The following is a 26,236-nucleotide window of genomic DNA, read 5'->3' on the forward strand; positions in this document are numbered from 1 at the left end:
AGCAAGGCTTCAATCCTTTGACAAAGAAACATGTAAAGTACAAGTCTAATGGATTTTACATGAATATTTGATAGATGCAAAAGACTGGAGAAACAAAAAAAAATAATGATTCTATATATATATATATATATAAAACAACTTGGAAACAGGTACCAGAAATCCTTCAGAACCCTAATTTAAAGGATGTGAGAGAATGGATAAGAGCACATGTCACGGGACGGGAGTTCTGGCCCCGTACGGTGCCTAGGTCCCCCTAGGCTAGCCTTCCCCCTATCTGGCAAGCTCACTGAGGCCCAAATAATAAGCATCTTCGATGTTTCTCGCATGTGTCTATATAGATTCACAATGGTTAGCTCCATAAGGCAAGAGTTAGCTCGTAACGACCTTGCCAACTGCTAAGAATCGGAGTGGAGAACTATCGAACCGTTACATTCTCCCCCACCTAATCCCGCAAATGCCCTTGTTTGCGTGTGTTCACGTCGCTTCCCTGCGCAACTTGTCACGCTCCCTCGCACATAGGAGCCCACACACCATTTGTTGTGCTCGCCTAACGCAAACACTTAAGCAGCAAGTTGGCCACTAACTAGCCAAAGCACTCGCCCACTGTCGCACGTAGACATCCTCAGAAATGCCTTGCCAAGATTCTTCACATTGCTCGCCAGACACTAATATGCTGCGTGACAGATCGCACTTGTCCCTTGGATTGACCCCTTTCTTGTCCGATGTGGGATTAAGAAGCCCTTGTCTAGCTCTGTCCTATTGAGGCCTGACACTCTCCCCCACCCGATTCCAGCAACACCCTTGTCGCTATCAGCATCCTGCCTACCCCTGTCTAGTTGGGGCGCTTGGCTTGATTCGGATCATCTGGGGCCTGCGCTGATACCACTTTCTCACGGGACAAGAGTTCTAGCCCCGTATGGCGCCTAGGTCCCCCTTGGCCAAGGCCCCTATGCCAGCCTTCTCCCTAGTTGGCAAGCTCGCTGAGGCCCAAATAATAAGCATCTTCAAGATTTCTCGCACGTACCTGTATAGATTCACAATGGTTAGCTCTATAGGGCAAGAGTTAGCTTGTTGCCAACTGCTAAGAATAGGAGTAAGGAACTACCGAACCGTTACATTCTCCCCCACCTAATCCCGCAAACGTCCTCGTTTGCGTGTGTTCACATCGCTTCCTTGTGCAACTTGTCACGCCCCCTCGCACATAGGAGCCCACATACCATTTGTTGCGCTCGCCCAAAGCAAATACTTAAGCAACAAATCGGCCACCAACTAGCCAAAGCACTCGCCCACTGCCGCACGTAGACATCCTCAGAAATGCCTTGCCAAGATTCTTCACATTGCTCACCAGACACTAATATGTTGCATTACAGACCGCACTTGTCCCTTGGATCGACCCATTTCTTGTCTGATGTGGGATTGAAAAGCCCTTGTCTACCTCTATCCCATTGAGGCCTAACACTCTCCCCCCCCGGATTCCAAAATCACCCTTATCGCTATCGGCACCCTGCCTACCCCGGTCTCGTTGGGGCGCTTGGCGTGATTCGGATCATACCCGATTCTAGCAACACCCTTATCACTATCGGCTATGTAGCACGGAAACGCGAACACGAGAAAACGGCATTTTAAAAAATATAGGAAACGGAAATGTGGGGAAAACGTGTAAATATAAAAAATATAGAGGTATATTTATAAATATATTTATATATCATGAAAGATGTTCAATAATAAATAAAGCCAAATCAACATTCAAATTCAACCATAAAGATACATATTTAGAAGTTTCATACTTATAAGAAATAAACATTAACTACAATACATTCAAATGTTAAAAAGAAAAGATAATGAAATTTATGATATTTCCTCAACTTCACTGTCTTTCTCCTTCTCCATGCTTGTAGTTGCATTTTCATCAAATAAAACAGACTCTAACTCTGGTTGATCCAATGAAAGGTTGGCAAATTCAAGAACTCCCACATCTTCCATACTCCCAAATTGATCACCACCAACATCCCACAATTTTGTCTTCTCATCATAATATGGGAAGGAGTTTCTCGACAGAAGACGAAGATTATTATGGATAAAAACCGAGTCCTCTGCACGTTTTGGAGTTAATTTATTCCTTCTACATGAATGAATGAAGGAAAAAATACTCCAATTTCTTTCACAACAAGAGGAGGAAGTAGGTTGTCCAAGCACTTTAAAAGCCAACCTTTGAAGTAAAGGTACATTAGAACCAAAACATACCCACCATTTCCTAGGATCTATAACATACATACTTCCAATAGAATCAGGATCAGCAAAAGCTCCACTTTTCAAAGAAAAATTTGCAAATTCATCATTTGCTCTAATTCGCTTATCTTCATTAGAAAAAAAATCCTCCTAAAGCATTTAATTCTTTCAATTGATACTTCTCCATCTATATGAAGAGGCACTCTACCTTCTCCCTCTTGAAGCCATTTTTCACTATAAAATCTTCCAAAATAAGAAAATAAATTCAGAAAATAATAAAAAAAAATTATAACAAGAGGATGAGTATATAAGTTAGAAATTTACTTTAGATTTAATGAATGAGCCAAACAATGAAGGGGAGTGTTGCTCTTTGCCCAACGATCAACAAGAATTCGATGAACTGCATAATAGAAAGGAGAAAACACATCTGCTTGCTTTCCTTCATGATCAAAAATAACTTGCTTCACCTTTTCAATCATAGAATCCCACAACTCATAAACCAAATGAAGGCATGGTTTGTCTGTGTCACAAACTCTGATCATGTCATAAATGGGCCCAGTAAAAGCAATGATGTAATCAACATTTTCCCACCAATCCTCATCTACCACTTTATCACGAACAAATCTAGCTTTGCCTTGGTCATCTTCTCGGTATTGTGCCCATTGATCGCTCATAACCATTGCTTCTAAAGCACGGCTAATAAGTTTAAATCTTTTAAGCATCACAACAATAGAAGCAAAACGAGTATCAGCAACTGAAAGCAATTTCAAAGGGCTAAACCGATTATAAATTGCAAGCCTCATGGAATAATTCATTATAAAATTCTTGATTTGCAAAGCATCCCCATGGATTTCAGTGATCCAATGACACACATCATAAGTTTCTTGATTAGTTTTCAAATTTTTTGCTGCACATATATTCTTCAAAGCAAGATTAAGAGTGTGCATAACACAAGGAGTCCAATAAATATGTGGAAACATTCCCTCAATGATTTCTCCAGCACCTTTACAATTTCAAGTATTATCAGTAATGACTTGTACCACTTTTTGATGACCCACCTCATCAATTACTTCTTTTAGCAAACTAGCAATAAATTGCTTATCTTTCACTTCACCAGAACAATCTACAGATTTGATAAACATGGGGCCAAACTCAAAAACAACCATAAAATTAATCAAAGGCCTCCTCTGGAGATCACTCCATCCATCACTCACAATACTAACACCCTTTTCTAACCAAGTGCTTTTAATTAGTTCAAGCAACCTCTCTACATTTGCTTTTTCTTGCTAAAGTAATGTGGTTCTCAATTTGTTATAACCAGGCGGCACATAACCACCCAAAGCATGATTAGCAGCAAAAGAATAAGAACTCACATAATAAGGATTTCTAGCAAAATTAAAGGGTAGACCCCTAGTGTAGAACATTCTAGCAATCTCTGCATCTAATTGAGCTATAGTTTGCAAGTCAAAAGCTCTACCAAGAGGAGAATCATTAACTCTTCTTTCTTCAAAGCTGCTGAAATACTTGGTTCAGTTATATTCAATGAAGGAACAGAAGTTATACTAATGGGCAAAGAAACTCGCCTAGATTGTGAATTGGTAATTCTGTTTGTTGCCTCATCCTCCTATTTCCTCATTTCAGAAATACTATCATTTATCACTTTTTTACACACACCAATCCCTTTTCCAGTGATTTTCAATAAATGAGCCTTCACTTTAGTATAAGTCCCTTGCTTTTCTTGTCCATAAAAATTACATATCCATTTACAATTACCCCCTCATTCTACAGTTTTCTCAAGTTTAGTTACATATCTCCACAAAGAATTAAATTCTTCCTCTCTAGTTTTTGAAGAATTGGCACTAGTGCTATTTGCTTGAGTAGAATTAAAGTTTGAATAATCCATTCAAATATTGTCCTATCAAAATGACAAAAAGAAAATACAATTTTATACAATTTACAAATTATTTAAACAAATAATATACTTAGGATTAAAGCACAATGCAAATTATATATTAAAAGATTAAATAATTAAATAATAGAATTGAATAAATTGACTATAAAAATTATTATGAAAAATTTTAATATATAATATAACGATACATTAAAACAAATTATATTAAACACATTATATATAAATTATTACAAAAATATAAAATATATTAATATAAAATGCAAATTTTGAATGTTGTAATTTTTTTTATTTATCATTAATTAGAATTTAAACTTGAAATTTTATAATTTTAAAAATAAATTTAAAAATATATTTACATTTGTCCTTAATTTCCTTCAAAATGTTGATAGTAAAAATATGGCAAATCTTGCAAATTTTTAGTGAATTTAAGAGAAATTTTTTTTTATCTTTCTTTTTTTAAAAAAAAATATTTATGATAACTCCTCAAATTTGGTTTGAGAAAAATATAATTATGGAATATACATTTAGAGAAAAAAAAATTAATATTAAATATGATAAATTTATGATTAACTAATGGAATAAAATTGTAATTAATTAATGGAAGTTGCTTAATAAAATTGTTTCACAAAGAAATTAGAAAAGGAAAATAATAAATTAAATAATAATAAATTAATCAAATCCTAATATAAACTTAATACTGCATAATCAGGAACTATAAAAAAGGAAAGGCCATCGTTACATGTGATGTACTTGTCGTCGTTCCTCCCTTCTGCTTCTTCTTCTTCTTCTTCTTCTTCTTCTTCTTCTGTTGATAAGGATGGAGAGGGCATATCAGAGAGTGAATATGGCAGACCAGAGAGAAAAGAAGAGAAAGGATGTTGCGATCCTTACCTGCGAACTGCGATGCTGCCGTTGAAGGTCTGATACTCCCTTTCTTTTTCTTTTTCTTCTTCTTCCTTTTCTGTTGATCTTGATGGTGAATGTTGTGAAGTGATCGATTTTAACCTACCCATTTTCCTTTTTTTTTTTAATTTTCTTTAAAGAAACGCGTTTCCTATTTCCAATAATTTCGGAAACAGCCCGAAAACGTTTCCCAGCCGTGTCAGGTCGTTTCCTCATGGAAACGTTTTGGATACTGGGAAACGTGACCCAGTGCCGTTTCCGTGCTTCGTAGGCTATCGGCACCCTGCCTAATCCCGTCTCATTGGGGCGCTTAGCGTGATTCGGATCATTTAGGGCCTGATCTGATACCACTTTGTCACGAAACGGGAGTTCTAGCCCTGTACGGCGCCTAGGTCCCCCTTGGCCAGGGCCCCTAGGCCAGCCTTCCCCCTATCTGGCAAGCTTACTGAGCCCAAATATTAAGCATCTTCGAGGTTTCTTGCATGTACCTGTTCAGATTCACACTGGTTAGCTCCATAGAACAAGAGATATCCTATGACGGCCTTGCCAACTGCCAAGAATAGGAGTGGGGAACTGCCGAACCGTTACATTCTCCCCTACCCAATCCCGCAAACGCTCTCGTTTGCGTGCGTTCATGTCGCTTCCCTACGCAACTTGTCACACTCCCTCGCACGTAGGAGCCCACACACCATTTGTTGCGCTAACCCAATGCAAACACTTAAGCAACATGTTGGCCACCAGTTTACCAATGCACTCGCCCGCTTCCGCACCCAGACATCCTCCAAAATGCCTTGCCAAGATTCATCATATTACTCGCCAAACACATACAAGCTGCATGACAGGCCGCACTTATCCCTTGGATCGACCCCTTTCTTGTCCGACGTGGGATTGAGAAGCCCTTGTCTACCTCTGTCCCATTGAGGCCTGACACTCTCCTCCACCCGATTCCAGCAACACCCTTGTCGTTATCGGTACCTTGCCTACCCCAATCTCGTTGGGGCGCTTGGCGTTATTTGGATCATCTGGGGCCTGATCTGATACCACATTATCACGGGACGGGAGTTCTAGCCCCGTGCAGCGCCTAGGTCCCCTTTGGCCAGGGCCCCTAGGCCAGCCTTCCCCCTATCTGGTAAGCTCGCTGAGGCCCAAATAATAAGCATCTTCGAGGTTTCTCGCACGTACCTGTACATATTCACAACGGTTAGCTCCATAGGGCAAGAGTTAGCTTGTGACGACCTTGCCAACTGCCAAGAACAGAAGTGGGGAACTACCAGCTATTACATACTGCTCTTATACCACTTTGTCACGGGATGGGAGTTCTAGCCCCGTACGGTGCCTAGTGTAAGAGGGACAGCCCGTTACCCCGTGAGGATTGGCCAAACCTAGCCAAGCCGTAGGCCTATGAAATGGTGTAAGGGCACAATTGAGAAGAATGAGAAGTTTGGCGGACACATTTATAAATATGGAGAAGTGCAGGGGGGTGTGACCACTGAGACATACTGATGTCTCCTCCTGCCAGAGGTCACTATGTTCCTAATGCTCTTTAGGGGGGTGTGACTAGTTGGCCACTGGTGAGCACGGACGGGCCCAACTAGTTGCCGAAGTTGGTGTCAAGCTCTCCACCATCCCGGTCACTGGCACAAGACCGTGACTCTAATTGAGCTCTCTACATATTAATTGTACTAGGCGGCGGGCATTGTGATCTCGAGAGATAGGAGCTCGGTGTCTCCATGAAGAAGGAGCTTCATGGACACTACAAGGCTGAGGAGCTTGTAGTACGTGTCTCTCCTAGGCCTGAGATTTCCATATAAGGCCGACGATGCTGCTCGGTATAAGGGCCAATGATGCTGCTCAGTATAGGGGAACAAATATTATAGATTGGCTTTGGGTTTAGCCATACTGTCGGATGTTGCTTATTGCCTTGCTTTCGGATGATGCTTGCGGATGTACACGATGAAGGGCGACATCGTGCTACAAGGAATATCAATGCTCAATTACTGGGCTAGATACGTGAAAGACCCTCGATAAGAACATTTGAGATCCTCTATAAAGGGAAAGACCCTTGAATACGAGTAGGCTGGCCTAGATTGGGTGGAAGTCTAGGCGCCGCACGGGACTACTGTCCGAGCTAGGAAGTGGCCCCGTGACAGTTGGTATCAGAGCAAGGTCAGTGCTCGTGATGGATAATAATCCATACCTCCCTTGAGAAACCTTCGATTGTGTGATGCACACGAGATACAAAAATAATGAGAAACGATGGAAAGCGATGGAAGCTAACCGTGTGTTCACCTTGAGAAAGGGTGAGCGGAGTATACAACCCCGAAATGGGGGAAGGGCATGATGTCCTTATTAGAAACATATTGTGGCATGCACAACGTATAAGTGATATGTTGGGCAAATGAGTATTCTTGATGTTGTTGAGTCCTTAAGAGGTGGTATGCGAGTGCAGTACACCAATTGGGGATCATCAATACAAAGGATGCTAACGTGGGCAAAATGGGGTGCGAAATTGGCAAATGACATTTGCCAAGCAAGTAACATCATTTGAGACTTTGGTCGGACAAAAATGAGACGATCGATATTGAGAAAACATTAGAAAATATGGGGCAAATGGTAGCCCTAAAGCCATTGAGATGGTGAATGACCCTTGTCGGGTGATGAGATATAATACTCGGGATTGCTTAAAAGACTGTGAAAGTCTTCGAGATGTGTGGGGACGAGTAAGCCCCAAGGATTGATAAGACGATTGCGAAGTGTTAATAGACTGTGGAAGTCTTTCGAGATATGGGGTGTGCTATCCCCAAGAGATTAAGAAACCGATGGCTTATCTCTCCGAGATGGTGTCGTACCCTAGTTGGGTAAAGAGATGGGAAATTCGAGATAGCTTCATGGTTATGAGAACCTTCGGAATTATGGGTTGGTATACCTTTAATTGATATTGAGACGGTTGTTTTCTCCCCTGGAGAATAACCATTGAGGTTGGCTGCTATAACCTTCAAATGAAGGATGAGAAATATATTGAGTCCCTTGAAATAAGAATGTTGCTATTCTATGGATAACATAGAAAGTGGAATTGTTGCTAGAGTGCAACTTGAGACGAGACTGTCGTTGCATGCCATTGATGGCAAGTTCGGATTATGCATGGATTCTATTGAATCCCATTTAACTACGAGGTGATAGATGCTAAGAGCTGTTGAAGTAAAATCAGCTACAACATAAATTTGAAAAAGGGACAGGTGGATCCCAAATCATGTTGCGTAGAAATTGATATGGCTTACGATAAGCTTAGAAAGGATATAGAACCCAAGATCCAATTTCAGAGGTAACGAGTTGGCTTGTGGTAACACGAGAAAGGGCGAACGCCCAATTGTGCGTGTAAGCACTATAAAGTTGCATTGGCAAACGGTAGCCCGAATATTCATATAAAACTCAAAGTTTCGGATGCCTAGTACTGGTAACTAGGTCATAATGCGGATGTGGTAGCTTATATGAGAAAAAGCTTGTCAAAACAATCTTAAAATATGAGATGGTGGTGATGAGAGCCACATTAAGATAAAAGTGCTGATACCACGTGTGGGAGGGCTGCACGCCTTATTAGATATAATCTTTTGAGGAGAGGGTAATGACTCCACGATGAATTGGGTGTGCCAATAGAGCTTGAGGCCACCTTGAATACCTATGAAGTGAGAATACATAGAGATGATGAAACACTTGTCAAGTGACATTGAGTTATGGGCAAACGAATGATCTTGGGATCACAATTGTGAGGATAGTGGTGTCACTTAGAGTTCTAAGACATTTGTGGGAAATCTAAGCAATTGTGATGGCCAAGCATTTAGATTGCGATAACGAAATGAGCTTGACGACTGTGACAGTCGTGCATGGAGATCACCACCACCCACTTCAATTTTCTTGATGAAATTCGAAGAGTACAGAATCAACCCAAATCGCATTGGAAAGTTGTTCTCATACAATGATATAATCCTTTTGATGGACTGCAGGCTTACAAGAACAAAAATTATAAAAATTTTGACAGAAGTAACATGGTCGAGTGGTAGTTATTGATGGCAGGGAATGGAAGGGGGAAGGGAGTGAAAGAAAATCACTTGCCTCAAGACCATAACTGGTGGCTGGATCAACAACATAAACTGCATGGAACAAGTTCTTGCGGATGTAGCGTAGTTGCCCAGGGAAGACAGGCATCAAAATCTGTACAAAGAATTACAGGAGGCAAATTTTCAAGGAATTTGGACTAACTAAACCACCAGCCTCAAGGGGGCAAATTTTGCGGAGAAAAGAAACCTACCTCATTTATATTGCTCCACCATTGCTTATACATAGCATCCTCCTCCAAGTTATTGAGATAGTGAACATGAAGTGATCGAAAATCAACAGGGAACATATCTGACTCAAGAGGAGACACCGTTGACAAAAGTTTCCTAATTGCACTATGAGGAACCTAAAAGATTAGCAGCACAGCACCAAATCTTCAATATAATTCAGGACAATATTGAAGTTAACTATAAGAAACCAAAGTCCATTTTGACATATTAATCCATCCTAGAATATTACAAGGTAAGCATCAATAATTATTTGCTTGAAGTCTTCAGCTTCTTTTTTTTCACATAAATGAGTACAATGAGTAAGATTTGGTTGTTTCATTAGATGTCATCATCTACAGTTTCCATGCCAAACAACCCCAGCACTTGATGCAAAAGTTGGAGACTTTTTTGGCCATCATTATTTGGAAGGATAAGTAATTAAGTAGAAGCATACAGCATCCTCACACTTAATGCTTTACTTATTTTTGCAGCAATTTGAAGGACATTATGTGAGATATTTTATTGACACAAAAAATTTAGGCCAATTTCAAGCACAATTACATTGCTAAACTTCTTTTCCAACTATCTCGTTTCTTTTTTCCCCTTCTTGTACAGAATTGTTCCTATATAGTACAACATGTGTGTATATATACATATAAAATAAATAAATTTATATTTCATCTAGGTGCTCATTATCTCACATTTTAATTATTGGATTAAGATTTCTTATTTTGGGAAACTAGATATGTTTGGAGATTTCCTAGTTAATTAAGATGCCATATTAATCAACATATTTGGCAGAAGATGACAAGGGCTAGACCTTGAATGATGTGAAGTGGAATAATGAATAAGAATTATGCAGCATTAGACCTTTCTAAAGATGGAAGAAAAAGGTCCATAAAGCAGATTCAAATTAAATTGGGACTAGGGCTTAATTGACTTAAATTTAGTATCATTGGCAAAATAATTTTTACTAATTAGGAGGTTTCATATTCCAATTATACATTTTCTTTCCCTATTTTGTAATGGGCTGGTGCTGAGATAAGGTTATCCTAGTATGTTACTGAGGAGACTGAATTTGAATTGAGATTTGATGGACTTTGTGTTTTCTTTTTCCTTTTTTCCTCCTACTCCAACAGTTGTCATTGCCTTCTTTACTCACTCTATATAACTGCTCCAACTAACAAGAGATTTAGTAACGTTCACCTTCAGTTTTGAAAACTGATTGGCCAATAACAGCTCCTGCTGGACTATGTCTATCAACCTAAAAAGGAATAACATGAAAGCAAATAGTTACAAAGTACTGAAGTAATGTTGCTGAAGAAATCCAAATGACAGAACAAAGAAGTGTTAATGCCAGACAATAAAATGGTGGTTGAATTTATATACAAGTGAAACAGAACATCTGGCACATAGAAAGGGCAAAGTGCAAACAGCCCTTAGGATCATTTATGTTGCCCTTATCTATTAACCATATGGTATATCTATATAACAATTAACAACTGATGATACATAGCAAACTAAGCATGAGGATCGAGGATGCACTTTTAGGGGCCAAGAAATTCAACTCAGTAAAGTTGACATGAATCTCTAAGCCAACTGAGCTAAAGATTTTGTCTCTCAGAATTCATCTTTCTAAACTTTTGAAACGGGTTTAAGCTAGTTATCAACCTCTGCTCCGGGTTGAAAGACGAAACTCTTACAGTGATACATATTAAATCTGAATAATTGCTAAAACAAAAACAAAAGATAGTGATGATGACTAATCAACTAAAAGTATGGAATCAATCAATTAACTTGAAATTCCTAAGTCATGTCAGCCTCAATTTTTAATAAAAGAGTGCCAGAAAAATACTATTCAGCAGCATTACTTAGAAATGGCATTTATTTCTTATTTCACTTTCTCCCTTCCCTTGCAGTTATGAAAAGTAATCACACAAAAACGAAATTACCCTACATCATGGATAGTGAAGTGCAGCACATACACAAACAACTATTTTGTTGAAAATTACAGATGCATATTTGTCAAGGAACCACTCAGCCTAAAAGCTTAAGCTTGTAGGTGAGGACTCCGAGAATAGTTTTATATCTCTATCACACCCCCCGCACACGAAAGCCTACTTGGCTTGAAGCGTAAACAAGCACAGGCCTATTTTTACCTTATGCTGAAATATCAGCTAATAAATAGGGGTGACCAAGATTCAAATTCTAAACTTTTTGGTTTGAGAGGCTTTGATACCATGTCAAGGAACCATTCAACCTAAAAGCTTAAGCTTGTAGGTGATGGCTCCAAGAATAGTTTTATATCTCCATCAATATTAAACTATCGACTAAGAAAAACAATCAGATATCAAAAGCATGAGCCTTAAGGCTAGAGAAGAGTATGCTATTAATTGGCATTAAACAAGAATAAAGCATACTCACTAACTGTGTAACTAATATTATAGAATCTGATTTAGAGAGGTGAAGAAAACAGAGAGGGAAAATAAAATCAAATAGCTCATGTTTCATTAACATAAGAAGCCAAGTCCTCAAGTTTGAAAGTTGCAGTAGTTCAAAAGTATTCAAGTTTGATATTGAGCAATAGCTGTCAGAACTTAAGATTTAGATGGAAAAAAGATAAAGAATTCAAGAATTCATAATGGCAAGATCTTCATGAAAAAAGGAGGGCAACTCTAATACGGGCTGAAGCATTACAGATAAAGGTCAATATCCTCAATATTGATTAAAGCACCATTCAGAGCCATTAAGGACTTTCCAGGAGGAATCATTCACTGGTTTGCTGTTATTTCATCTTTAACCGAATCGCTGAGCTGCAAAAAGTCAATATTCAAGCAGTTTCATCAGAACAACCAAAAGTAATTTTCTTTAAAGTATAAATTCAATATTATCAACGGTTATTTTATATTTATTAAAAGCAAGTCCATGCAAAATGATATATACCTTCATGCGAGACAAAGAAGAAACTACACTAGGAAAATTCTGATTGATTTCCTGCATTGACTGCAAAGGATCAGAGGCATGTACTATTCTTTGTGCCATTTGATGTCCTAAATCTGTTCAAAAGGAAAACATTTGAGACATGCATTTGTTTACCTTTTAGTTGCCAAACATCAAGCGTATCAGATATTGTTGACGAAAGTAAATAGTCTCGGAAAGCCATTATCTCAGAGGTAAGCTCAGGTTTACGTTCCTGCATGTGGGTCATTGAATATGAAACATTAGCCACTTTGACAAAGAGCTTTCACAAGTAACAACATATCTTTAGGCATAAACACAGCATTGATTTTTGACCAAAAGAAAAATAATATATATATATATATTTTAAGAAGGATAATAGAGGAACTTTTTAGGAAAAATATAGTCTTCTTGCAAAGTAACTCATGTCAAACTCACTCTAATATCTAATTTTAAGATAAGCAAAACAAAAATAAAACAAAATAAGAGATCATATGGATAAAGACATGGCAGTCATGGTGACCTAGTGCAACAAACCACAAACTAAGGGAATAAGTCCATGAAAAACATCATCTCACTCACTCTTCTAACAAACATTTTAAAAGAATTCCCCAATACGTAAAATCATCTCATGTTTTTTATTCCATAATAACATTTTCATTATTATAAAAAGTCCCCACAGTTTGGTCCCCTCAAATCACAAATTTTCCCTTTTCTGTGGCTAAAAGTTTCAAGTAAACTTGCAGGGAAAATAATCACCTAATATTGAGCAATAAATAAATAAATGAGCTATATACTCCAAAGCACAAAGGAATTTCACACAAAAATGAGCAACCGGCCTTTTCAAAACCAATTAAAAGACCAAGAATATCAACAATAATAATTTTTAATAACTTTTTTATGCTACATTCAATCTCAAATACTTCTATAATTTCCATTAAATGACTAACTACAAATAAAAAAAAAAAGGTACCTTCAAAATGAAATGTGGGACCAAATTGTTGCATTTGCTTTTGGTATCCATATTTCACTAATACTATCCTGTTCCTTTTTGCCCCTTTTTTGGGAAAGTTCACCTAGAATTTGGCAAAACCTCACACCAAGATTTCAAAGAACAGTAAATATTTTGAATACCTCGACACCATTATAGCCTATGTACAATAGGCAGAAACTTTTGCATGGGTAATGACCATTACCAATATCAAAGGGGCCCTTGTTAAGGCTTCCCTTTCCAGCTTTCTTTTTCTACAACCCCTACTTCTCCAGTCACCATTCTCATGTTTTTTTAGTATTCTTCAACTCTAATCCCTCAAAACTTTACCACATAGAAGGGCTCAGTTTTCTTAGCTTGATTTCAACTTAAATTTCATGTTGTGTGCTAGTTATTTAAGTTAATTCATAGTGACAAATGTAAACTATGATTCAATGTCTTTATTTGATTTATTTATGCTTATGTTAGTTGAATTTTTAAATTTTAGTCAACTTCTTGAACATCTATTCCTTTATTTCATTTTGCAAACTTACAATTAATAAATAAAAATTGCATGGTATTAGTAACTTTTAACAAATGAGTTTGCAAACTTACAATAAATATCTATTCTGCAAAGCTGCAAGACTTGTAACAAATGAGTAAAAAAACATATAAAACATGGTACAAGCAACTTTTAAGGATAACAAACCAGTATTTTGGAAAAAATGAACCCTCTAACTTCTTGGCCAAGATCTTCAGTCCATGGATCTTCCAAAGTGACACCTGCAAGTCAAACCTGATTTTTAAGAAAACTATCTTTCAATAACAGAGTGCTAAAACACGAAAACCAAGTAGAATGTTTGTACCAAAAACGCAAAGGGCAATGAAAACTTTAATAATATTCAACCATACCAGAATGAATAGCTGATGAATATGCCACAAAGGTAAGCTATCCATCATCACCAACTCAGGTACTTGGATTTATAAATTAAAATGGAAATAGCCAGAGGCATCCATCTAACATCAGCAAACTTGGAAAATGCAAATTCAGAATATTTAATTAGGTTAGATAAGTGGCCACTTGAAGGTGTCCAGCAGAAAATGAAAGTTTTTGAAAGGTAATGAGTGTAGAAAAAGGTAAATGGATGGAAGGTCTTAGTCAACGTCTGGAGAAGCAATGTGCCACTTCATAGACAGGTGTGTGGAGTAGGTATCGTGTAGGAACACTCTATAGCAATGTGCCTTAAAAGATAGGCAATGAAGTGAAATTTATTATAGAAAGAAAAATTAAGAAAGATTTCCATACTCGCACTTAATAGTAACCAACAGTGGTACTGTGGCAACTATAGAACTGCCAATCAAAGAATAAGCTAGAAGTTGAAAAAAATATTCACCACTAACTTTTTTAGAACATTTTGATGAGAGAATTTTTTTGTCACAGTTAATGGTGCTCAAATTTAACTCCAAGGAAGCTCTGCTTCTCTGAAAAGCTGCTTCCAGATAGGCGTCTCAGTTCTCACAAATGACACTTGATGAATAAGAACTCTTCTATGTTAGTATTTTATTTGTTAAAATATCATTTTCTTTATATGGATAGATGTTAAAGAATTCTTTATTGCAGCTACAAACTTAGAAAAAAGAAGAATAAATTGTGGTTAGTATGTATTTATGTGCAAACAGGAAGCAGACATTTATGGATCATTTACTGTACAATTGCTGTAACCATGAAATGCAATCTCTTTTTTGTTGTCCACTGTCTTGTGTAACAGTTTTTCCCTGTTTATAGTTGATCTTCTATCTAGCACTAGCAGGAACTTAGTTACAGATTTACGGACCAGTAGGTAGTCTAGGGAGCAGTCTATGCATGTTTAGTGAAAGCATGCAACAAATATTGTCATGGCAGAACTTTACAGAAATTCAAGGAGAAAAAATGTACTGCAACAGATCAATTAAAATTTTTTATGATGATTTCTTAGCTTTTGCCATCTTCAGTCTTTCTCTTTCTTAGGACTAAGTTTGATGCACGCTCTTTTTTGTTGTTCCTGTTTACATATAGGAAATTGTTGTGCCCTTTCTCTTACCTACTTTACTTTTAAATACACTCACACACCAATAGAATAGTGACAATAATAGTTACAGACAGATATTGCAAAATTGCTGTTACCAATGAAATCAATGAAGAAAGCTAACAAGGTTTTTATGATGAAATGCTTACTAGGGTGCAACCCAAGCACGCATCACGCCTAAAAGGAGATAACAACAATATTGGCTTGGCTTGAAAAGAATGACACTTCTATTCCAGAGTTGGACCAGGATACAAATTACAGTACACACAATATAAGTCGGTATTCTTACCTTTCTTAATTGAGCTGTCATCCATAGCCTTATATTCCATATTCTTCAATGCAAGTTCAACACCATAACCGCCCAAATTTAAGGAGTCTTTGGCACCAATAGCACCACAATTGCCAGCTTTTTCTTCACAGCCAGAGGGTAAAGCAGGTCTAACTACATATTTTACCCTCCCCTGGAAATTTTGATAGAAATTATCAGCAAATAATAAAAGAAAAACAGATGCACACGTCGTGAAAAATGGCAGGAGATAAATGCCATAAATATGGAGACAAGCTGCACAAAATAGTATTTATCATGATGTTCATGATTTTTCAGAATAAAATTTCAACTACTAGCAGCATTTTATATTTCAGAAGCTCAAAACTTCAGAGTTAACCGTTGATTGCATTAGAAATATTAAGGATTTTAGCTAAAAACTGTAGGAAGAACAGATGCTCAAAGCCTCAAAACCCAAAAATACCAGAAACTACAACAGATATTGATAAGTAACTTGTCAATAATTTAAGCAGAGAGAAAGGTAAAGTAAATATGCTCCTAACCATTTCAGAGAAACTGTGAGCTACTAAGCACAAGCAAGCTATTTGCAGGAAGAATATGCACCCTGCAAAGCAAACCTATCTTTTACTGTTCTCTGCAACTATGCCCAGACTTTATGTATTCCAAATTTTAAGGAATTATACATTGATCAACAACACGAGCCATGATTTTCCATGCAAAACTAAATATTAATGAAAACACAGCAACATGATTATTTATAGCATTCAAAGAAAAATAATTTATGAGTAATCATGGGATTGCAAAATAAATAATTCACTGAAAGCAGAAACTGCCAAATCTTTTTTGTAGCACTCATGCACAAGGGCAGTCCTGGATATTTGACGCAGTGTAAAGTTCAAATAGAAACACACTCCATGCACAAGAGTGAAAAATAGAGAAAATTCTTTGTAGTATTTTTATTGATACTTGAAAATATTTGGGAAAATTTGCCCATGGATTTTGTGTTGGGATTGCCAAGAACACAAAGGGAAGAGGATTCGGTGTTTGTGGTTGTTGATAGATTTTTCAAGATGGCACATTTTATTCCTTATAAAAAGACTTTCGATGCAATTCATGTTGCTAAGTTGTTCTTCAAGGAAGTGGTTCGTTTGTATGGGTGCCTAAGTCAATCACTTCAGATCGAGATAGTAAGTTCTTGAGACACTTTTGGAGGACCTTGTGGAAACTTTTTAATTCATTTTTTAATTTCAATAGTACACCACATCCTCAAAGTAATGGCCAAACTGAAGTGGTCAATCGCACATTGGAAAATCTAATTCGAAGCATTTGTGGAGATAAACCCAAGCGATAGGATGTGGCTTTGTCCCAAGCTGAATTTTCCTACAATAGTGCCATTCGTAGCGCTATTTGAAGGTCTCCATTTTTAGTGGTATACACAAAAGTGCCTCAACATGCTCTTGATTTGGTCAAATTGCCTAAAGAAGATGGAAAGTGTAGCACCAAGCACATGGCGGAACAAGTAGTTGAGGTGCACAAAGAGATAAAATTGAAGCTGGAAGAGGCTAACAAGAAGTACAAAGAAGCTGTTGATAAACACAAGCAAAAGCAAGTGTTTGAGGTGGGTGACAAGGCGATGGTGTTCCTAAGGCATGAAAGGTTTCCCGTGGATTCTTATAGCAAGCTCCAACCGAAGAAATATGGACCTTATGAAATTGTCAAACGAATTAATGATAATGCATATGTTGTTGATTAACGGGATAGCTTGGGAATTTTGCTAACTTTCAATGTAGTTAATTTGTATCCATACCACTCCATGGATGAGCCTTTGTATCCTCCTAATGATTCAACCTCGAGGTCGAGTTTTTCCCAAGTGGAGGAGACAGATGGTTATCAATAAAAATACTACAGAGAATTTTCTCTATTTTTCACTCTTGTGCTTGGAATGTGTTTCTATTTGAGCTTTACACTGCGTCAATATTCCCCCCAGTTTAATGGCAAAAGTTCAATGTTGGCTCACAAATGGCTAACATAATATTTGCTTTATAAAATTTTATATGGACTATATTTGTTGCATTTCAAATTGTGAAAGATTACGCCATTAGATAAATGGGAAATAGTCCACTGAGATTTGAGAGCGTCCAAGTTCTCCAGTAATCGGTAATACAAACCCTTCCCACATCACTCTCCTCCAAATCAAAGGACCAACACTATTCTCTTTTGTAGTGAAATCACGTACAAAGAAATCATTCCAATTATATAAGTATCAATTTAACAGCATCAGATCAGTTATAACCAAGCCCAATGAAAATGGAATATGTAAATATAAAAAGATATTAGAGATATTCTATAACACAGGTAATACAAAAAGATATTAAAAATATTCTATAACAGAGGCAATAGACCTGTCTGGCAGCTTCAACCAGTGTGACATGAAATTTTCTAAAACAATCAGAGCTCCATACAGTATAGCAACTGGGCTTCTAGTATGAGAATCAAAATGGATGTGATCAAAATCAAATAGTTCTGGCTGATGAAATGAGTCTCCTGCACTGCCAACCAAGAAATAAATAAATATAATCAAGAGAACTTGAGACTACAGTAAGTATTATCAAATTCAAAAAAGATGGTTAAAGCCTGGAAAAAGATGACAGAGTAATACTTACAGTTTAGGAGGGTTGTGAAGCCACAATAGCAACTCTGCAACATCAAAGAACAATGCTCCACCAGTATCCACCCAGCAACATTTTCCACCAGGGCTCTTAGGATTTACACCAACAAGCAAAGGATCTGACCTTTTACTTTCATTTTTCTCAGTTATTTCTGCAATTCCTCCACTACCATTGTTTGAAATACTATCATCAGAAAGTGGGAAAGAAGAAAGAGACTCCTCTGCTAATCGTCGGTAAAGCACCAATCTTGGGGATGCTGATCTCAGAATAAGAAAGAACTCAAATAGTGAGGCCAATGGATCACTTAAAAGTGACCTTCCATGTTTAATGATTCTTTTGAGGCAATCTCTTGCTGTATGAGAGTCAGATTCATCCTCCTCTGACCGGAGCCAGACCTCAATGAACTCCCAATAAAGGTCTTTCCATTCCTTTGATAGTAATTCACTGTACCGAGAGATAAAATAAAATAATATTAGGGCGTGGGAAGAGCACTCTACAAACTTTGGGTAGAGAAGATTTCTTTATTGGAAAATTAACAGTATTAGCAAACAGTATATAGAAGTTAATAGTAATCGACTACACCAAGAAATTAGATAAATTTTAATGTATGAGAAGAACAGTTTACAAATTTAGCAAAATGGATTTAATAGAATTAAAAAGTTAACTAAAATAAACTTTAAAACAAAATTGAAAGGCTCAAGAACACACGATATATTCAAGCAACCCTACCACTTATCAGATAAAGAATCTAAAATGTCAGAGAAATTACCTTGGACAAGATAATTATTCTAAATTAAAGGAAAACAATGCTCCTCATAATTCAGATATAACTAGAGACTCAGGTACTTCATGCCAATCAAACTACTCATTGAATCATGTGAGCTAAAAGGAGTCAAAGAACTTGAACCTTGCAGTACAGATTCAACAGCTAAAGTTGATTCCTTTCCGTTGCGTTCAATCATAAAGAAAATTCATGGTGTTGAAATCCTATAGTTCTATTATTTATTTTCATTTTAACCATTCTTCTTATAAGGCAAACAACAGCTCATTCATTCCACTTCTGCCTCAATGAAATGAAGCTACTACAAACGTAGATTTTACAACTTGTAAAGAATAAAACAAGGAAAATTGGGATTGCAAATTCCTACACAACACATTAAATGAAATACTCACGAAAACAACCAATTCAACACTAAAATAGCCAACAGACAACAACCCAATTCCAAATTCATCAAATACTGACAGATATCAACTCAACTCAACTCAACTCAACTAAGCCTTTATTCCAAAAATTTAGGGTCGGCTATATGGATTCGCTTTTTCCACTCTGAACGATTTTGGGTTAAATCCTCAGAAATGTGTAATGCTTCTAAGTCATGTTGTACTACTCTCCTCCATGTTAATTTAGGTCTACCCCTTTTTTTCTTTCTATCCTCTAACCTAATGTGCTCTACTTGTCTAACTGGAGCCTCCGTATGTCTACGCTTCACATGACCAAACCACCTCAATCTCCCTTCTCTCAACTTATCTCCTACCTTTTCTCTGATACTCTCATTACGGACTTTATCTAGTCTAGTATGGCCACTCATCCACCTTAACATTCTCATCTCTGCAACTCTTATCTTAGATGCATCAACTCTTTCAAACTCTCAACATGTTACCATATTGAACTGTATGGTGTGCATGCAGTAAAATTTTCCTTTTAATTTATTGGGAATCTTACGATCACATAAAACTCGTTTGCATCTCCACTTCAACCATCCCGCTTTAATCCTATGACTAACATCCTCCTCCACATCCCCATGAAAGAGTGAAGATCGAAAAGATATTTAAAGTATTTAGACCACCCATTCAAACTAACTCCTTCCCTATCACCGCCAGGTTCACCGAACTTTACAATGCACGTATTGCACGTTCTACTTAACTTAAAACTCTTTACTTAAAAGTTCTACTCAAGAAAACTCCAGTCTTCCTTCTATATTCCTATTCTCCCTCATCTATCAGAACAATATCATCCGCAAACACCATGCACCAAGGAATACTCCAATAACAAATTATCCAGAAGAATAAAAAATAAGTCAAAAACCATAAATAAACATAAGGGCTACCTAAGACTTTTATAAAAACAATGGAGCATACCCAGCTTCCAATAGAACAGAAGTACTCTCCCACTTAGCACGAACAGCAACCTGCACGTTTTTGGGTCTTCTACTCTCTCCACAAACGGAAACAATCCCAGAAAAGCACACACAAAGCAGAATGATCAAAACACAAGAACAGGATCTAAAACGGGCCCCCATTGGTTAGATAGGAACGGGTAAAATATCTTCAAGATCCAGCATTGATACAAAAGATTATCGGGAGGCAAATTGGCAATTGAAGGAGGAGTTATTTGAGCTAGTGAGTGAAAGAGAGATCAGTGGAGGAGGAGACTTCAAGCGAGAGGGAAGACTAACTAATAAAGGCTTTTTGGTCTTTTTGTTGGAAGATTAGGGCATTTTAGTAAATTGAGTTCTGTAGTCCCGCGGCCACTTAATGGAGAAGGTTTTAACGTAAGAAAAAATTTTGACCCGGCCATGGGCGGATCAGAATAGAAACTGAATCATTTTTAAATCAGATTGAAATTGGTTAAATTGGTATTTAATTTAAATCATAAATGAATTAGAGCGAAATTATATTGAAACTATTCGGTTTGATTGTATGTAAAATCAGTTTTTTCATTTAAAATTAAAAGAAAAACCGAACCATTGAATTTAAACCAAATTGAATTGAATCAAAATCAAAATTAAACCCTTGAGATTTAAGGGCCAATTCAGCTTTAACCTTTTGATTGACGCTAACCCAGCGATTCCAAGCTAACTGTGGTTGGTTGAGTCTAAGAGTCTATGCACATTCTGGCATTTTGTAAAATTCTAGTATTCGGGTAATTATTTATATCGAGTATATAAATTTTCATAAATCTTGAAAAATTAATTTAATATTTATGTAAATGAATAAATATTAATTTAATAAGCCAGCCAAATTCAAATAATTTTTCATTACAATTAAAACATTAAAACCTTATCCAGCCCATCATACTGAATGGTACAAAGCTTTTCATTATTGTCAAGTCTTATTGTTCCTATTTTGATAAATTGAAGAATCAAATTTCAAATAGGTTTTCTATGTATAAATCCATTATATTTTATTATTTTATATTTTATTCCAAAATGATAATTTTATTTGTGGGATTTTATTAAGCTTTAAAATTTAACGTAAATAAATGAAAAAAATTGGTAAAATTTTTTTATTGATTTTTAATTATTTATTTGTGTTTTTTATAATTATATGTGTGTGGAATTGTAAATTTACAAAATTTGTAATGAAATTCTATACCCTTAACTTAAATTTATGATTAATTTTTATGGAAATATAGTTTTAATTAATATTTCAAAAATATAAAAAAAAAATCTATGAAGGCCTACAATATTTATAAACCCATTATAGTTCTAAATAATTGGAAAATTTGTGTATATAAAGTTTATGATTTTTTTTTAATCATTAAACCTTAATTATATCTAGCAAACATAATTTCTTGTGATGCCATGATTCCATTAAAAAAAAAATCATGTTGACTCATTTTATAAACAATATTCATAACATTATTAACTTAATTTTATTTTTTTAATTTAAATTTATGCAATGAATAAGCATATATCAGCTTAATTATTAAACACAAAATACCTACAAAAAATAATAAATTAATCATAATAAATTTATGCAGTGAAAAAGTATATATCGGCTTAAAACAACATGATGTATATTTTAAGGGATAAATTTTTTTTCAGGAAAAAAATATTAGTTTAAATATTGTTAGAAAAAATAATTTGAAAAAAAAATATTTTGTTATTTTAATATTTTTAGAAGGTGTTTTGTTTGACCATTTATTTTTAACTTTTAATTTAAAATGTATTTTATAATTTATAATTTAATTTAAAAATAAGTAATTAATTATTTTATAAAATTATTTAAAATTAACTTTTAAACAGTTTAACTCTTTAATTAAAAGATGGTTAAAAGTAATTTAATTTATCAAAATGATTAAAAAGAATACATGTTATGATTATTAAAATGAGAATAGTATTGATATTTTAAAAATTATTAAGATAATATAATTTTTTACCTGATCAAAATATAATTTTGAGATAAACAAATAAGTTATAAATAAAGATATTTTATTTATAATTTTTTTATTTTTTAAAATATTTTTTAATTTATAAATTAAATTAAATATTTATTTATCTATAATTTTTTTTTTATAAATAAAGTTTATCAATTTATAAGTTAAACCAAAGCATAAGGGCACAATAGGAAAAATATTGTTTCTAAAAACTACATAAAGTTGATCTTGCAACGCTTGGTGAAGCAAAAATATACTCAAATTTTATAGTATTTAATGAAAGATCTTTAAGAATTGTAGAGAGTAAAAAGAAGGAATTTTTTTTTTCAGCAACCATAAATTTATTATAAAATATCGATAATCATGATTTTATAATAATAATTTATATATTATTATTATAAATATATAAAAATAAATTTTATATAATTAACAGTAAAAATCATTACGGTTAAATTTAATATTTTTTATTTTGTATATTATGGAGTTGAAATATTATTAAATTAAAGAAATAAATCAAGTCTAAAGAAAATTTTTCATTAAGGAAAATATTATTCACAAACTCATTAAAGCTGATGATGCAAATCATTTATACTTGGTAAAACAAAAATCTACTCAAATCTCAAGGCTTTTTTCAAAAAGGGGATTTGGAAAACTAAAAGAAATTTATAAAAATTTATTGGGGTAATTTTATGAAAATAAAAATTATATACGAAAATTTTATATGAAAAAGTGAGGGTGATAAAATTTCTTAAAATAAAAAATTATTCAAAATTTACAAAGAAAGCATAGGGCCAATGAGGGCAATTACCTCACTGTCCCACTCTTAAAATTATTGGTCCTGTCCTTATATACAATCAAAACTTCATACAACCTGACCACAACTATTTGGGCGGGGGGCTCGTGAGATACAGAGATTCTCTGACGTGCGCAGCTTTACACAGACAAGCCACGCCATGCAGAGCCTTGTATATTTTTTTCTTCAGAAATTGTAAAGAGTAAAAGAAGGCAAAGAAATAAAATGGCAAAACATAAGGCATAATCTCATAGTGTTTAATACATATACACATTGAGATTCACCTATTTAATTTGAATCTCTCGTATTTATATCAACCGCAAATACCTCAAGCTCTTCACAATCACCCTCATCTTCTATACTAAAAAGCAAAATTAAAAATTTTCAATACTAAAATGAAGAAAGCTCAGCTGGTGTTCATCCCCTGTCCCGACATTGGCCACCTTGTCTCAGAGGTGGAGGTAGCAAAGCTTCTTCTTACCCACCATCAACAGCTCTCCATCACGGTACTTATCCTCAACCATTCTTCTGTCAACCCCAAAGTTCATAATTACATCCAATCGCAGCAAGCTTCCTTGTCTACTATTACTAAACCTACAAGAAAGGAAGTAGGTTATTTTGAAAAGGAATTCCTCCTGTAGCCTTGGAAAATAGGGTGAACAAGAGTGAGCATTTGACTCATAGAGTAAGATATTGATTTTATATACAATTTATATAATTATCTAAGTCTAGTGCATCCCTAAAAATAAAATGCAACATCTTCACATAATTTAAACAAGTCAAGTCATAATCACGAAATGCAATCAAGAGCACTCACACACCCGTGTGTTAAATCCATACTCACATATATATGTATATGGGAGCTGATCCCCTATACAGCTCTCTTAGTTCTAACCTCTGCCAGCAAGATCAACTCGAAACCAAACTTTCTCTTAATATCAAAATACGGGGGCTAGCGAAATCAACTCGAGCCGTGCCTACCCCAACTTATCTATAATAAATATCGGGTCTCAGCGAGTTAAACTCCAGCCGCGTTTACCCATCCTATCTATATCCATATACACACACCAAATTCACGCACACAACTCTAAATTGCCATAAAATAACATATACAACAAGTCATCAATTACATATGCAACACAAGATGTGCATAATAATTAACTATGTGTATATATTTATAAGTGATATATGAGCATGCCTTGAGTATATAATAATATTAAAATTATAAATAAAATCAATATCTACTCACAGTACTCTAAAAGTTACTGTGGTGGCTGGGTAGATTAGGAAGGTTAACCTGACTCACCTGGCTCACTTAAATAATTATATTACAACTTCATCAGTATTAGATTTAAAACAAAGCTTTAAAGAGATAAAAGATGCCCTAATTTATGTCAGAAATCTAGTAGGATTTTCCTTGTATTTAGGACCTACTTAACCTGCAAAGGAGTTCAAATAACACTTCTAAGACCACACATCATCTCAACAATAACACATGGCCTCTCTTGAGTTCTCTAAACCAGACTAAACTCACACAATCAGACAATTTGATTATAAAGCTTAAAACTGATATTTTCCAAAAATATCTAAACTAGCTTTAAAAATTCTATAAACTCACTCTACGGTCCTTAACAATATTATAAAGCCATTGCAAAAGGAATCACAATTTTCTGATTACCCACGAATATTTAATAAATTTTATTCTAAACTCGGTATTAGGCAAAAATTGAACAACTTGGAGTTCGAGTTTACCTATGCCAAATTTGACACCTGGGACATGTCCATAACATCTAAAAACACTAGGATCAACCACGTTCTGGGATTGGCCGCGGGGCAGCCAATCTAGCTGAAAACGCGGTCTCAAGCGCCAGTGAACTATCATCCATCCGATCGTACCTAAATAAAGCCCAAAAATTATTAATAATTATCATAAAATTATTTTTAATTTTTAGGAATTGAAATAGTCCGAAAATCTCACCAAGCTATCTAGACCATTTGATGATTGCCTTTTTTAAACACTATCCAATCGGAGTGGGGTCTGTCCCATCTCAAAGGTTTTATCACCCTATGTCTATCGGTGGTCTCAGATTTCTAATTCAACAGTCGGATCGTTGAAAAAGTGGTCAAAAAGCCTGAAACCCATGTGTTTTTCTTCTAACTTTTCCTCGCTAGTTCTCCTTCCTCCGACCACCAAACGGAGTGCTATTGGTCCCATCTGAAAGTTGGTCATCCCAGGAATTAGTGGTACTTGGAACCACCGGAAATGGTCGGAATGGTGTAGGGAATTTGAGTCCCCGAGTCGCACGATCGCTCTCTCTCTCCTCTTTCTTCTTGCGCTACATGTTGTTGATCTACACCATCCTGCCGCCATGTGCCTGTTAGTAGTATGCCCTAGAGCATATCATTTAGTATGTATCTTGTATATATTTTATTAATAAAAGGCAAATATATATATTTGAAACATTTTTATTTATAATAAATCTAATTTATTATTTTAATTACTGTATTGTAATCATTTACTCGAATGTTTTAATTTTTTTTTAATTTTTTCATTTTATTACTACAAATAAATACTTTCTGATATATTTTAAATTTTTTTAACATATTATACTACTTTTTTCTTCTTTTCAGTTATATATATATATATATATACAATTAATTTTACCATCAATTTTAAAAATAAATTTAATATTAAAGTTAAAAATTAAATTTTGAAACATAAAAATTTGTATTTATTTATTTTATAAATCTAATTTTGAAACATAAAAATTTATATTTATTTATTTTATTCTTATAGAGTCAAAATTTTAATTTTTTTATTATATTAATTATAAAATATTTTTTTGAAGCACTAATTAATGGCTATTCCGATGGCAAGCCTTAACCATTACTTTTTCTTCCCTAATTGTCATAAGTATGGCGTGTCATCTAAGGGAAGGGTCTGTTTGGTATTGTTATCGAAACTATTA

At 35.2% G+C, this 26,236-nt stretch overlaps 1 pseudogene; it reads right to left on the bottom strand.

Annotated features, from left to right (window-relative positions):
- Nucleotides 1-8,858: 8,858 nt before the first annotated feature.
- LOC110658734 (UDP-glucose:glycoprotein glucosyltransferase-like) lies at nt 8,859-20,793 on the bottom strand (annotated as a pseudogene).
- Nucleotides 20,794-26,236: the final 5,443 nt, after the last annotated feature.

The sequence above is a fragment of the Hevea brasiliensis genome, chromosome 10, assembly GCF_030052815.1.
Source record: "Hevea brasiliensis isolate MT/VB/25A 57/8 chromosome 10, ASM3005281v1, whole genome shotgun sequence".
In the NCBI taxonomy this organism is placed as follows: Eukaryota; Viridiplantae; Streptophyta; class Magnoliopsida; order Malpighiales; family Euphorbiaceae; genus Hevea; species Hevea brasiliensis.